The sequence below is a fragment of the Coregonus lavaretus genome (genome assembly GCF_964263955.1).
Source record: "Coregonus lavaretus genome assembly, contig: HAP1_SCAFFOLD_1907, whole genome shotgun sequence".
NCBI lineage: Eukaryota > Metazoa > Chordata > Actinopteri > Salmoniformes > Salmonidae > Coregonus > Coregonus lavaretus.
In genome coordinates, this window is record NW_028158764.1 from 62,501 (window position 1) to 78,007 (window position 15,507).

A 15,507-nucleotide genomic window follows, 5' to 3' on the forward strand; every position below is an offset into this window, starting at 1 on the left:
AGGTCCATCGGTAACGGCGTAGCAGACTTCTTCCGTCTGCCATATGAGGGTTTAACCCGTGGCCCCGGGGCCTTTGTCAGCGGAGTGTCACGAGGAACCACCTCATTCGTCAAACACATATCTAAAGGTACCATACCACATCTCTAAAGTACCATACCACATCTCTAAAGTTACTATACCACATCTCTAAAGTACCATACCACATCTCTAAAGTACCATATCACATCTCTAAAGTACCATACCACATCTCTAACATATCTCTAATGTACCATATCACATCTCTAAAGTACCATACCACATCTCTAAAGTACCATACCACATCTCTAAAGTACCATATCACATCTCTAAAGTACCATATCACAGTCAGTCAGCCAGTCACTCAGTCAGTAGGTACAGTGGAGACAGTCAGTCAGTTAGTCGGTCAGTAGGTACAGTGGAGACAGTCAGCCAGTCAGTCAGTAGGTACAGTGGAGACAGTCAGTCGGTCAGTAGGTACAGTGGAGACAGTCAGTCAGTCAGTAGGTACAGTGGAGACAGTCAGTCAGTCAGTCAGTAGGTACAGTGGAGACAGTCAGTCAGTCAGTCAGTCAGTAGGTACAGTGGAGACAGTCAGCCAGTCAGTCAGTCAGTAGGTACAGTGGAGACAGTCAGCCAGTCAGTAGGTACAGTGGAGACAGTCAGCCAGTCAGTCAGTCAGTAGGTACAGTGGAGACAGTCAGCCAGTCAGTAGGTACAGTGGAGACAGTCTGACAGTCAGTCAATCAGTCGGTAGGTACAGTGGAGACAGTCAGTCAGTCAGTCAGTCAGTCAGTCAGTCAGTCAGTAGGTACAGTGGAGCCAGTCAGCCAGTCAGTAGGTACAGTGGAGACAGTCAGCCAGTCAGTCAGTCAGTCAGTAGGTACAGTGGAGACAGTCAGCCAGACAGTCAGTCAGTAGGTACAGTGGAGCCAGTCAGCCAGTCAGTAGGTACAGTGGAGACAGTCAGACAGTCAGTCAGTAGGTACAGTGGAGACAGTCAGTCAGTCAGTCAGTCAGTCAGTCGGTACAGTGGAGACAGTCAGTCAGTAGGTACAGTGGAGACAGTCAGTCAGTCAGTCAGTCAGTAGGTACAGTGGAGACAGTCAGTCAGTAGGTACAGTGGAGACAGTCAGTCAGTCAGTCAGTCAGTAGGTACAGTGGAGACAGTCAGCCAGTCAGTAGGTACAGTGGAGACAGTCAGACAGTCAGTAGGTACAGTGGAGACAGTCAGACAGCCAGTCAGTAGGTACATTGGAGACAGTCAGACAGTCAGTCAATCAGTCGGTAGGAAAAGTGGAGACCGTCAGTCAGTCAGTCAGTCAGTCAGTCAGTCAGTCAGTCAGTAGGTACAGTGGAGACAGTCAGACAGTCAGTAGGTACAGTGGAGACAGTCAGACAGTCAGTAGGTACAGTGGAGACAGTCAGCCAGACAGTCAGTCAGTAGGTACAGTGGAGACAGTCAGCCAGTCAGTAGGTACAGTGGAGACAGTCAGACAGTCAGTAGGTACAGTGGAGACAGTCAGACAGTCAGTAGGTACAGTGGAGACAGTCAGTCAGTCAGTCAGTAGGTACAGTGTTGACAGTCAGCCAGTCAGTCAGTAGGTACAGTGGAGACAGTCAGACAGCCAGTCAGTCAGTAGGTACAGTGGAGACAGTCAGCCAGTCAGTCAGTAGGTACAGTGGAGACAGTCAGCCAGTCAGTAGGTACAGTGGAGACAGTCAGCCAGTCAGTCAGTAGGTACAGTGGAGACAGTCAGACAGTCAGTCAGTCAGTCAGTAGGTACAGTGGAGACAGTCAGCCAGTCAGTCAGTAGGTACAGTGGAGACAGTCAGACAGTCAGTCAGTCAGTCAGTAGGTACAGTGGAGACAGTCAGCCAGTCAGTAGGTACAGTGGAGACAGTCAGTCAGTCAGTCAGTCAGTCAGTAGGTACAGTGGAGACAGTCAGCCAGTCAGTAGATACAGTGGAGACAGTCAGTCAGTCAGTCAGTCAGTCAGTCAGTAGGTACAGTGGAGACAGTCAGCCAGTCAGTAGGTACAGTGGAGACAGTCAGTCAGTCAGTCAGTCAGTCAGTAGGTACAGTGGAGACAGTCAGCCAGTCAGTAGGTACAGTGGAGACAGTCAGACAGTCAGTCAGTCAGTAGGTACAGTGGAGACAGTCAGCCAGTCAGTCAGTAGGTACAGTGGAGACAGTCAGCCAGTCAGTCAGTAGGTACAGTGGAGACAGTCAGTCAGTCAGTCAGTCAGTCAGTCAGTCAGTAGGTACAGTGGAGACAGTCAGCCAGTCAGTAGATACAGTGGAGACAGTCAGACAGTCAGTCAGTCAGTAGGTACAGTGGAGACAGTCAGTCAGTCAGTCAGTCAGTCAGTAGGTACAGTGGAGACAGTCAGCCAGTCAGTAGATACAGTGGAGACAGTCAGACAGTCAGTCAGTCAGTAGGTACAGTGGAGACAGTCAGCCAGTCAGTCAGTAGGTACAGTGGAGACAGTCAGCCAGTCAGTCAGTAAGTCAGTCAGTCAGTCAGTAGGTACAGGGAGACAGTAAGCCAGACAGTCAGTAAGTAGGTACAGTGGAGACAGTCAGCCAGTCAGTCAGTAAGTCAGTCAGTCAGTCAGTAGGTACAGTGGAGACAGTCAGCCAGACAGTCAGTAAGTAGGTACAGTGGAGACAGTCAACCAGTCAGTCAGTCAGTAGGTTCAGTGGAGACAGTCAGTCAGTCAGTAGGTACAGTGGAGACAGTCAGTCAGTCAGTCAGTCAGTAGGTTCAGTGGAGACAGTCAGTCAGTCAGTAGTTACAGTGGAGACAGTCAGTAGGTACAGTGGAGACAGAGCAGCATGGTCCCAATAAACACCTAGGGTCTCACTGTTTCAAAGACATGACACTAGAGAAACAGCTGCTTGTGACAGGGGAGATCTGGCTCCAAGGACCATGTTGTGATTGGCGCAGTGGTCTAAGGCGCCACTAGAGGCGCTGCATCGCAGTGCTAGCTGTGCCACTAGAGATCCTGGTTCGAATCCAGGCTCTGTCGTAGCCGGCAGGGATGTAGCTCAGTCGATTCCCAGTATGAAAAATGTTGATTCCCACAGGGGGTATGAAAAAAAATAATGTATGCACTCACTAACTGTAAGTCAAAATGTAAAATGTTAATGTGATTGGTTGGGAGGTTAAATCCCTTAGACCAGAACTTCAGTAACCAATAATACTGTAATACATGATACTCTGTTGGAATACATGATACTCTGTTGTAATACATTATACTCTGTTCTAATACACGATACTCTGTTGTAATACATGATACTGTTGTAATACATGATACTCTGTTGTAATACATTATACTCTGTTCTAATACATGATACTCTGTTGTAATACATGATACTCTGTGGTAATACATGATACTCTGTTGTAATACATGATACTCTGCTATAATACATTATACTCTGTTGTAATACATGATACTCTGTTGTAATACATGATACTCTGTTGTAATACATGATACTCTGCTGTAATACATTATACTCTGTTGTAATACATGATACTCTGCTGTAATACATTATACTCTGTTGTAATACATGATACTCTGCTGTAATACATTATACTCTGTTGTAATACATGATACTCTGTTGTAATACATGATACTCTGTTCTAATACATGATTCTCTGTGGTAATACATTATACTCTGTTGTAATACATGATACTCTGCTGTAATACATTATACTCTGTTGTAATACATGATACTCTGTGGTAATACATGATACTCTGTTCTAATACATGATTCTCTGTGGTAATACATTATACTCTGTTGTAATACATGATACTCTGTTGTAATACATTATACTCTGTTGTAATACATGATACTCTGTTCTCTCCAGGAGCGATAGCTGGCATCGTGGACCAACCCATGCAGAACTTCCAGCAGGGTTCAGAGATGCAGAGTTCAGCAGGCAGCAAGGCCAAGGGGGTCATCTCTGGGGTGGGGAAAGGCATCGTGGGGGTCTTCACCAAACCTATAGGGGGCGCTGCAGAGCTGGTCTCGCAGACTGGATACGGTGGGTTCACACACTTCACTGGTTTTTTAACTTTTTATTTGAGCTTTATTTCACCACTGGCAGGTCAACTAAGAACACATTCTTATTTACAATGACGGCATTGATCATTTGTTAACACTGCACTGTTTAACAGTAGTAGACACACCTCCAGTCCATCCAACACAACCAGTTTATTGTCACTCAGGCCTGACGAAGACCTTCCGGTCGAAACGTTACATTGGAACTTTATGGGAGCATTCCAATGCTGTTACACTTAACTACAAGTCCCTTGTTTCTTTACTGGCCACCCACTCCAGCTAGCACTGGCCACCCACTCCAGCTAGCACTGGCCACCCACTCCAGCTAGCACTGGCCACCCACTCCAGCTAGCACTGGCCACCCACTCCAGCTAGCACTGGCCACCCACTCCAGCTAGCACTGGCCACCCACTCCAGCTAGCACTGGCCACCCACTCCAGCTAGCACTGGCCACCCACTCCAGCTAGCACTGGCCACCCACTCCAGCTAGCACTGGCCACCCACTCCAGCTAGCACAGAGGCCTGCCTCCCTCAACAGTACTGTAGGCCCTGCTGTAGTGTTCTGTCCAGGGGGTCCTGGCGGGATGCTAACACACAGTAATGCACCCTCCAAGGAGCCCTAGCGGTCCTAGCGTAGCGGTATGCTAACAGGCTGTAATGCCCAGTCTATGGGGTGGTAGTGGTCCTAGCGTAGCGGTATGCTAACTAGCAGGTGTAGAAGTGAACAGCACATCAGAGAACAGTGAACAGTAAATCTGTCAGTTGTAATGGTGATCTCCCGTTCAGTCCTGTTGGCTCCGGACAGTTTATTAGCTGGGCCCCTGAAGCTGTACTGGGCTCTGGATAGTTTATTAGCTGGGCTCCTGAAGCTGTACTGGGCTCTGGACAGTTTATTAGCTGGGCCCCTGAAGCTGTACTGGGCTCTGGATAGTTTATTAGCTGGGCTCCTGCTCTGGACAGTTTATTAGCTGGGCTCCTGAAGCTGTACTGGGCTCTGGACAGTTTATTAGCTGGGCTCCTGAAGCTGTACTGGGCTCTGGACAGTTTATTAGCTGGGCCCCTGAAGCTGTACTGGGCTCCGGACAGTTTATTAGCTGGGCCCCTGAAGCTGTACTGGGCTCCGGACAGTTTATTAGCTGGGCCCCTGAAGCTGTACTGGGCTCCGGACAGTTTATTAGCTGTGCCCCTGCTCTGGACAGTTTATTAGCTGGGCCCCTGAAGCTGTACTGGGCCCCTGAAGCTGTACTGGGCCCCTGAAGCTGTACTGGGCCCCTGAAGCTGTACTGGGCTCTGGACAGAACACACACAAAGAGCTGCTGCTGAAAGCCCCAATAACGTCGCTGAGCTGTGGCTCTATATGCTCTGGAGGGGTTTAGGTTTTATTAGAGACTGAGGAGGAGGGAGTGAGGGTGAGAAGGAAGGGGGTGAGGAGAGGGGAGGAGGGGGGGTTCCTGTGTTAGTCAGCACTAACAGGTCAGCGCTGCAGAACATAAATATTAAATGAAGTGAGCAGCTCCGTGTCAAAACCATGGCACCCAAGGGACGGATGCTAATCTAGCTCCCCTAGCTACACAAGCATCAACACACACAGAGAAATGTTTGATGCCAGGGAGGTTAAGTGTTTATTGTTGTGGGGTAGCAACGGTCATCAATTAACCCCCCACTCCAAATACACACACACTGCTAGGGTACATTCCAAAATACACACAAACACACACACACAGACACAGACAGACAGACAGACAGACAGACAGACAGACAGACACAGATGTTCCAGAGTGCCAGAGCAGTGACATCATCAGCAGTAGAATGTTTTATGACCTGTTTTAAATGCATGACATCATCAAGTCACTCCACGGCTGACAGGAAGACGAGGCAACAAGCTGCACATGTAGACACACATACACACAGGAACACACACACACACAGGAACACACACACATACACACAGGAACACACACATACACACATACACACAGGAACACACACACACACACAGGAACACACACACACATACACACAGGAACACACACACATATACACACAGGAACACACACACACATACACACAGGAACACACACACACATACACACAGGAACACAAAACACACACACACATACATACAGGAACACACACAGGAACACATACACACAGGAACACATACATACACACAGGAACACATACACACACACAGGAACACACACACACATACACACACACAGGAACACATACACACACACAGGAACACATACACACAGGAACACATACACACACACAGGAACACATACACACAGGAACACATACACACAGGAACACAGGAACACACACAGGAACACACACAGGAACACACACAGGAACACACACAGGAACACACACAGGAACACACACAGGAACACACACAGGAACACATACACACACACAGGAACACACACAGGAACACATACACACAGGAACACATACACACAGGAACACATACACAAATGAACACATACACACACACAGGAACACATACACACAGGAACACATACACACAGGAACACATACACACACACAGGAACACATACACACAGGAACACATACACACAGGAACACATACACACACACAGGAACACACACAGGAACACACACAGGAACACACACAGGAACACATACACACACACAGGAACACACACAGGAACACATACACACACACAGGAACACACACAGGAACACATACACACACACAGGAACACATACACACAGGAACAAATACACACACACAGGAACACATACACACAGGAACACATACACACAGGAACACATACACACAGGAACACATACACACACACAGGAACACACTCAGGAACACACACAGGAACACACACAGGAACACACACAGGAACATACACACAATCACTCATCCTGTGGGTCTTAGGGACTGAGTAGTGGCTAGTCTACTCTACCCTGAACCTGCTTTGATCTACTCTACATCTCTGTGTGTGTGTGTGTGTGTGTGTGTGTGTGTGTGTGTGTTGTCCTGAGCAGGTATCCTTCATGGGGCTGGTCTGTGGCAGCTCCCCAAACAGCTGTACCTCCCAGCAGACCAGAAGTCAGCCCTCGCCCCCAACAGCCACGTCAAATACGTCTGGTAAGAACTGCCCTCTATAGCACACATACAGTGCCTTGCAAAAGTATTCATCCCCCTTGGCGCTTTTCCTATTTTGTTGCATTACAACCTGTAATTGAAATTGATTTTTATATGGAATTCATGTAATGGACATACACAAAATAGTCCAAATTGGTGAAGTGAAATGAAAAAAATAACTTGTTTCAAAACATTCTAAAAAATAAATAACGGAAAGGTGGTGCGTGCATATGTATTCACCCCATTTGCTATGAAGCCCCTAAATAAGATCTGGTGCAACCAATTACCTTCAGAAGTCACATAATTAGTTAAATAAAGTCCACCTGTGTGCAATCTAAGTGTCACATGATCTGTCACATGATCTCAGTATATATACACCTGTTCTGAAAGGCCCCAGAGTCTGCAACACCACTAAGCAAGGGGCACCACCAAGCAAGGGGCACCATGAAGAAAAGGAGCTCTCCAAACAGGTCAGGGACAAAGTTGTGGAGAAGTACAGATCAGGGTTGGGTTATAAAGAAATATCAGAAACGTTGAACATCCCACGGAGCACCATTAAATCCATGATTACAAAATTGAAAGAATATGTCACAACAACAAACCTGCCAAGAGAAGGCCGCCCACCAAAACTCACAGACCAGGCAAGGAGAGCATTAATCAGAGAGACAACAAAGAGACCAAAGATAACCCTGAAGGAGCTGCAAAGCTCCACAGCGGAGATTGGAGTATCTGTCCATAGGACCACTTTAAGCCATACACTCCACAGAGCTGGGCTTTACGGAAGAGTGGCCAGAAAAAAGCCATTGCTTAAATAAAAAAATAAGCAAACACGTTTGATGTTCGCCAAAAGGCATGTGGGTGACTCCCCAAACATATGGAAGAAGGTACTCTGGTCAGATGAGACTACAATTTAGCTCTTTGGCCATCAAGGAAAATGCTATGTCTGGCGCAAACCCAACACCTCTCATCACCCCGAGAACACCATCCCCACAGTGAAGCATGGTGGTGGCAGCATCATGCTGTGGGGATGTTTTTCATCGGCAGGGACTGGGAAACTGGTCAGAATTGAAGGAATGATGGATGGCGCTAAATACAGGGAAATTCTTGAGGGAAACCTGTTTCAGTCTTCCAGAGATTTGAGACTGGGACGGAGGTTCACCTTCCAGCAGGACAGTGACCCTAAGCATACTGCTAAAGCAACACTCAAGTGGTTTAAGGGGAAACATGTAAATGTCTTGGAATGGCCTAGTCAAAGCCCAGACCTCAATCCAATTGAGAATCTGTGATATGACTTAAAGATTGCTGTACACCAGCGGAACCCATCCAACTTGAAGGAGCTGGAGCAGTTTTCCCTTGAAGAATGGGCAAAAATCCCAGTGGCTAGATGTGCCAAGCTTATAGAGACATACCCCAAGAGACCTGCAGCTGTAATTGTTGCAAAAGGTGGCACTACAAAGTATTGACTTTGGGGGGGTGAATAGTTATGCACGCTGAAGTTTTCATTTTTTTGGTCTTATTTCTTGTTTGTTTTGCAAAAAAAAATATTTTGCATCTTCAAAGTGGTAGGCATGTTGTGTAAATCAAATGATACAAACCCCCAAAAATCCAATTTTAATTCCAGGTTGTAAGGCAACAAAATAGGAAAAATGCCAATGGGGGTGAATACTTTCGCAAGCCACTGTACACACAGCCCTGGTCCCCAACAGCCCTGGTCCCCAACAGCCCTGGTCCCCAACAGCCCTGGTCCCCAACAGCCCTGGTCCCCAACAGCCCTGGTCCCCAACAGCCCTGGTCCCCAACAGCCGCGTCACCTTTATGAAGGGAAGGGATCACTGCCGCTAGCTTGCTTTCCAACCAAGGTGCAAACTGAAGTAGAGAGGAGATTCAGCAACTCTTGGAGGACAATGGAAATATTTATTTTACAGGGACAGTGCGCATTAATCAACAGCAATATTACAGGGCCTCCCGAGTGGCGCAGCAGTCTAAGGCCACTCGGGACAGACATCACACTCCCCGAACTACAGAGAGAGAGAGAGACATCACACTCCCCGAACTACAGAGAGAGAGAGAGAGAGAGACATCACACTACCCAAACTACAGAGAGAGAGAGATACATCACACTACCCGAACTACAGAGAGAGAGACATCACACTCCCCGAACTACAGAGAGAGAGAGACATCACACTACCCAAACTACAGAGAGAGAGAGACATCACACTACCCAAACTACAGAGAGAGAGAGAGACATCACACTCCCCGAATTACAGAGAGAGAGAGAGACATCACACTACCCAAACTACAGAGAGAGAGAGAGACATCACACTCCCCAAACTACAGAGAGAGAGAGACATCACTCACAGTACCCAAACTACAGAGAGGAGAGAGACATCACACGACCCAAACTACAGAAGAGAGAGACATCACACTACCCAAACTACAGAGAGAGAGAGAGACATCACACTACCAGAGAAGAGAGAGACATCACACTACCCAAACTACAGAGAGAGAGACATCACACTACCCAAACTACAGAGGAGAGAGACATCACCACCCCAAACTACAGAGAGAGAGGAGACATCACACTACCCAAACTACAGAGAAGAGAGACATCACACACCCTACCCAAACTACAGAGAGAGAGAGACATCACACTACCCAAACTACAGAGAGAGAGAGAGACATCACACTACGAGAGCACTCCACTACCCAAACTACAGAGAGAGAGAGACATCACACTACCCAAACTACAGAGAGAGAGAGAGACATCACACTACCCAAACTACAGAGAGAGAGAGATACATCACACTACCCGAACTACAGAGAGAGAGACATCACACTCCCCGAACTACAGAGAGAGAGAGACATCACACTACCCAAACTACAGAGAGAGAGAGAGACATCACACTCCCCGAACTACAGAGAGAGAGAGAGACATCACACTACCCAAACTACAGAGAGAGAGAGAGAGACATCACACTCCCCAAACTACAGAGAGAGAGAGACATCACACTACCCAAACTACAGAGAGAGAGACATCACACTACCCAAACTACAGAGAGAGAGAGACATCACACTACCCAAACTACAGAGAGAGAGAGAGACATCACACTACAGAGAGAGAGAGAGACATCACACTACCCAAACTACAGAGAGAGAGAGACATCACACTACCCAAACTACAGAGAGAGAGACATCACACTACCCAAACTACAGAGAGAGAGAGACATCACACTACCCAAACTACAGAGAGAGAGAGAGACATCACACTACAGAGAGAGAGAGAGACATCACACTACCCAAACTACAGAGAGAGAGAGAGAGAGACATCACACTCCCCAAACTACAGAGAGAGAGAGAGACATCACACTACAGAGAGAGAGAGAGACATCACACTACCCAAACTACAGAGAGAGAGAGAGAGAGACATCACACTCCCCAAACTACAGAGAGACATCACACTACCCAAACTACAGAGAGAGAGAGACATCACACTACCCAAACTACAGAGAGAGAGAGAGACATCACACTACCCAAACTACAGAGAGAGAGACATCACACTCCCCAAACTACAGAGAGAGAGAGAGACATCACACTACCCAAACTACAGAGAGAGAGAGAGACATCACACTACCCAAACTACATAGAGAGAGAGAGACATCACACTACCCAAACTACAGAGAGAGAGAGACATCAAACTACAGAGAGAGAGAGAGACATCACACTCCCCAAACTACAGAGAGAGAGAGACATCACACTACCCAAACTACAGAGAGAGAGAGAGACATCACACTACCCAAACTACAGAGAGAGAGAGAGACATCACACTACCCAAACTACAGAGAGAGAGAGACATCAAACTACAGAGAGAGAGAGAGACATCACACTCCCCAAACTACAGAGAGAGAGAGAGAGAGACATCACACTACCCAAACTACAGAGAGAGAGAGAGAGACATCACACTCCCCAAACTACAGAGAGATATGGAAGAAGGTACTCTGGTCAGATGAGACTACAATTTAGCTCTTTGGCCATCAAGGAAAATGCTATGTCTGGCGCAAACCCAACACCTCTCATCACCCCGAGAACACCATCCCCACAGTGAAGCATGGTGGTGGCAGCATCATGCTGTGGGGATGTTTTTCATCGGCAGGGACTGGGAAACTGGTCAGAATTGAAGGAATGATGGATGGCGCTAAATACAGGGAAATTCTTGAGGGAAACCTGTTTCAGTCTTCCAGAGATTTGAGACTGGGACGGAGGTTCACCTTCCAGCAGGACAGTGACCCTAAGCATACTGCTAAAGCAACACTCAAGTGGTTTAAGGGGAAACATGTAAATGTCTTGGAATGGCCTAGTCAAAGCCCAGACCTCAATCCAATTGAGAATCTGTGATATGACTTAAAGATTGCTGTACACCAGCGGAACCCATCCAACTTGAAGGAGCTGGAGCAGTTTTGCCTTGAAGAATGGGCAAAAATCCCAGTGGCTAGATGTGCCAAGCTTATAGAGACATACCCCAAGAGACCTGCAGCTGTAATTGTTGCAAAAGGTGGCACTACAAAGTATTGACTTTGGGGGGGTGAATAGTTATGCACGCTGAAGTTTTCATTTTTTTGGTCTTATTTCTTGTTTTTTTTTTGCAAAAAAAAATATTTTGCATCTTCAAAGTGGTAGGCATGTTGTGTAAATCAAATGATACAAACCCCCAAAAATCCAATTTTAATTCCAGGTTGTAAGGCAACAAAATAGGAAAAATGCCAATGGGGGTGAATACTTTCGCAAGCCACTGTACACACAGCCCTGGTCCCCAACAGCCCTGGTCCCCAACAGCCCTGGTCCCCAACAGCCCTGGTCCCCAACAGCCCTGGTCCCCAACAGCCCTGGTCCCCAACAGCCCTGGTCCCCAACAGCCGCGTCACCTTTATGAAGGGAAGGGATCACTGCCGCTAGCTTGCTTTCCAACCAAGGTGCAAACTGAAGTAGAGAGGAGATTCAGCAACTCTTGGAGGACAATGGAAATATTTATTTTACAGGGACAGTGCGCATTAATCAACAGCAATATTACAGGGCCTCCCGAGTGGCGCAGCAGTCTAAGGCCACTCGGGACAGACATCACACTCCCCGAACTACAGAGAGAGAGAGAGACATCACACTCCCCGAACTACAGAGAGAGAGAGAGAGAGACATCACACTACCCAAACTACAGAGAGAGAGAGATACATCACACTACCCGAACTACAGAGAGAGAGACATCACACTCCCCGAACTACAGAGAGAGAGAGACATCACACTACCCAAACTACAGAGAGAGAGAGAGACATCACACTCCCCGAATTACAGAGAGAGAGAGAGACATCACACTACCCAAACTACAGAGAGAGAGAGAGACATCACACTCCCCAAACTACAGAGAGAGAGAGACATCACACTACCCAAACTACAGAGAGAGAGACATCACACTACCCAAACTACAGAGAGAGAGAGACATCACACTACCCAAACTACAGAGAGAGAGAGAGACATCACACTACAGAGAGAGAGAGAGACATCACACTACCCAAACTACAGAGAGAGAGACATCACACTACCCAAACTACAGAGAGAGACATCACACTACCCAAACTACAGAGAGAGAGAGACATCACACTACCCAAACTACAGAGAGAGAGAGAGACATCACACTACAGAGAGAGAGAGAGACATCACACTACCCAAACTACAGAGAGAGAGAGAGAGAGACATCACACTCCCCAAACTACAGAGAGAGACATCACACTACCCAAACTACAGAGAGAGAGAGACATCACACTACCCAAACTACAGAGAGAGAGAGAGACATCACACTACCCAAACTACAGAGAGAGAGACATCACACTCCCCAAACTACAGAGAGAGAGAGAGACATCACACTACCCAAACTACAGAGAGAGAGAGAGACATCACACTACCCAAACTACATAGAGAGAGAGAGACATCACACTACCCAAACTACAGAGAGAGAGAGACATCAAACTACAGAGAGAGAGAGAGACATCACACTCCCCAAACTACAGAGAGAGAGAGACATCACACTACCCAAACTACAGAGAGAGAGAGAGACATCACACTACAGAGAGAGAGAGACATCAAACTACAGAGAGAGAGAGAGACATCACACTACCCAAACTACAGAGAGAGAGAGAGACATCACACTACCCAAACTACAGAGAGAGAGAGACATCAAACTACAGAGAGAGAGAGAGACATCACACTCCCCAAACTACAGAGAGAGAGAGAGAGAGACATCACACTACCCAAACTACAGAGAGAGAGAGAGAGACATCACACTCCCCAAACTACAGAGAGAGAGAGAGACATCACACTACCCAAACTACAGAGAGAGAGACATCACACTACCCAAACTACAGAGAGAGAGACATCACACTACCCAAACTACAGAGAGAGAGAGAGACATCACACTACCCAAACTACAGAGAGAGAGACATCACACTACCCAAACTACAGAGAGAGAGACATCACACTCCCCGAACTACAGAGAGAGAGAGAGAGAGACATCACACTACCCAAACTACAGAGAGAGAGAGAGACATCACACTACCCAAACTACAGAGAGAGAGAGAGAGACATCACACTACCCAAACTACAGAGAGAGAGACAGACATCACACTACCCAAACTACAGAGAGAGAGAGAGACATCACACTCCCCAAACTACAGAGAGAGAGAGAGACATCACACTCCCCAAACTACAGAGAGAGAGAGAGACATCACACTACCCAAACTACAGAGAGAGAGAGAGACATCACACTCCCCAAACTACAGAGAGAGAGAGATACATCACACTCCCCAAACTACAGAGAGAGAGAGAGACATCACACTCCCCAAACTACAGAGAGAGAGAGACATCAAACTACAGAGAGAGAGAGAGACATCACACTCCCCAAACTACAGAGAGAGAGAGAGAGAGACATCACACTCCCCAAACTACAGAGAGAGAGAGAGACATCACACTCCCCGAACTACAGAGAGAGAGAGAGACATCACACTCCCCAAACTACAGAGAGAGAGAGAGATACATCACACTACCCAAACTACAGAGAGAGAGAGAGAGAGACATCACACTCCCCAAACTACAGAGAGAGAGAGAGACATCACACTCCCCGAACTACAGAGAGAGAGAGAGACATCACACTACCCAAACTACAGAGAGAGAGAGAGATACATCACACTCCCCAAACTACAGAGAGAGAGAGAGACATCACACTCCCCAAACTACAGAGAGAGAGAGAGATACATCACACTCCCCAAACTACAGAGAGAGAGAGAGACATCCTGCTAAAGAGGAATGGCATATATGTCATGTAGTAATGATCAGGGAATCAAGGCCATAGATGTCATGTAGTAATGATCAGGGAATCAAGGCCATAGATGTCATGTAGTAATGATCAGGGAATCAAGGCCATAGATGTCATGTAGTAATGATCAGGGAATCAAGGCCATAGATGTCATGTAGTAATGATCAGGGAATCAAGGCCATAGATGTCATGTAGTAATGATCAGGGAACCCATATGGGACGCACACATTCACCCGTCATATTGTCCTTGACTGAGTTTCTCTGTGCTCTTTATTATTTCGTATAACTGAGCTGTTTAAACCTCTTAATGCTGACAGCCACTCTGACCGTTGTCACGGTGCCAGTGGGGGGTGCAGTGTAAATGTTGGACGAGTCAGACTAACGCTGGCAGTAGGAATATAATGGTTCATATCCAAGCTGTCGACCAAAATATGTTGTTGCTTTTTTGTTTTTCCTATGTATTTTTCTAGAAGATGTAACACATTATGATGAGATGTTTAATGTGTATTTTCAGTTCATGCCAAGATCATTATCACAGTACCTTTTTTTATTGTGTTAAAACACAGCTTTGTGGAATAATACATCATTTTGTACTCTAATGCTTTTGATGTCTGCATCACGTGTCAAACTCTTTCCACGGAGGGCCGAGTGTCTGCGGGTTTTCGCTACTCCCTTGTACTTGATTGATGAATTAAGGTCACTAATTAGTAAGGAACTCCCCTCACCTGGTTGTCTATGTCTTAGTAAGGAACTCCCCTCACCTGGTTGTCAATGTCTTAGTAAGGAACTCCCCTCACCTGGTTGTCTATGTCTTAGTAAGGAACTCCCCTCACCTGGTTGTCTAGGTCTTAGTAAGGAACTCCCCTCACCTGGTTGTCTATGTCTTAATTGAAAGGAAAAACCAAAAACCAGCAGACACTAGGCCCTCCCTGGAATGAGTTTGAC

The 15,507-nt window shown here is 46.9% G+C and overlaps 1 pseudogene across 1 annotated transcript in view; it reads left to right on the plus strand.

Moving 5' to 3' along the window:
- The window catches only part of LOC311123631 (intermembrane lipid transfer protein VPS13B-like), a 24,423-nt pseudogene extending 17,208 nt beyond the window's left edge, over positions 1 to 7,215 (plus strand). Inside the window, exons 9-11 of the transcript XR_014615157.1 lie at positions 1 to 127; positions 3,891 to 4,067; positions 7,109 to 7,215. The exon at positions 1 to 127 is cut by the window's left edge and continues 48 nt beyond it. The product of XR_014615157.1 is annotated as an intermembrane lipid transfer protein VPS13B-like (transcript). The remainder of the gene's footprint in view (positions 128 to 3,890; positions 4,068 to 7,108) is intronic.
- The last annotated feature ends 8,292 nt before the right edge of the window (positions 7,216 to 15,507 follow it).